Here is a 694-nt window from a genome sequence, read left to right as displayed (position 1 = left end):
AGTGTTAGGTATTGTTGATGATGGTGTTGGTAGTAGTACTGGTCGTGGTGGTAGTGTTAGGTATTGTTGATGATGGTGTTGGTAGTAGTACTGGTCGTGGTGGTATGGCATTGTCGTCGGTGGTAGTGTTAGGTATTGTTGATGTTGGTGGTGGTGGTGGTGGTGTTGGTAGTAGTACTGTTAGTGGTGGTATTATTATTGGAGGTGGTGATGGTGTTGTTGATGGTGCCTGTGATGTTGGTGTTGGCGGTGTTCTTGCAGTTACAAGTGACATTAGCATGGTTTGTTGTTGTTGTTGCTGTTTTGGTGGCATTAATGGTCAAGGCAGCATTGCATGTTATTGTTGTTGATGCTGATGTTGTTGATGGTGGTGATGATAGTGGTATCAGATGTTTTAGGGATGGTGCAATAGGAGGGAGGTCCTGATAATCCTGGGTGTTGTCGTTGTTGTTTATATGCAGGCAGCACAGGCAACAGTGGTCAGTAGTGCTGATGGTGCTGATGGTGTGGCTAGGGGTGGTGGTGGTGGTGGTGGTATTGGTTGAGTTAGAAGTGAAAGGAGTGGTCATATGCACTACCGACCCTCCTTCTACTCTAGGGTTCAGGGAGGCATGATAGTGGTGGAAGGATTTCTCGGATGACATCAGTGAACAACAGTGAAGTAGGTTGGGGGAGTGGGTTAGGGTTAGGGTGG

Source organism: Octopus bimaculoides, chromosome 6, assembly GCF_001194135.2.
Source record: "Octopus bimaculoides isolate UCB-OBI-ISO-001 chromosome 6, ASM119413v2, whole genome shotgun sequence".
NCBI lineage: Eukaryota > Metazoa > Mollusca > Cephalopoda > Octopoda > Octopodidae > Octopus > Octopus bimaculoides.
The sequence above is the reverse complement of the archived record's forward strand: the minus strand, read 5'-3'. Positions refer to the sequence as shown.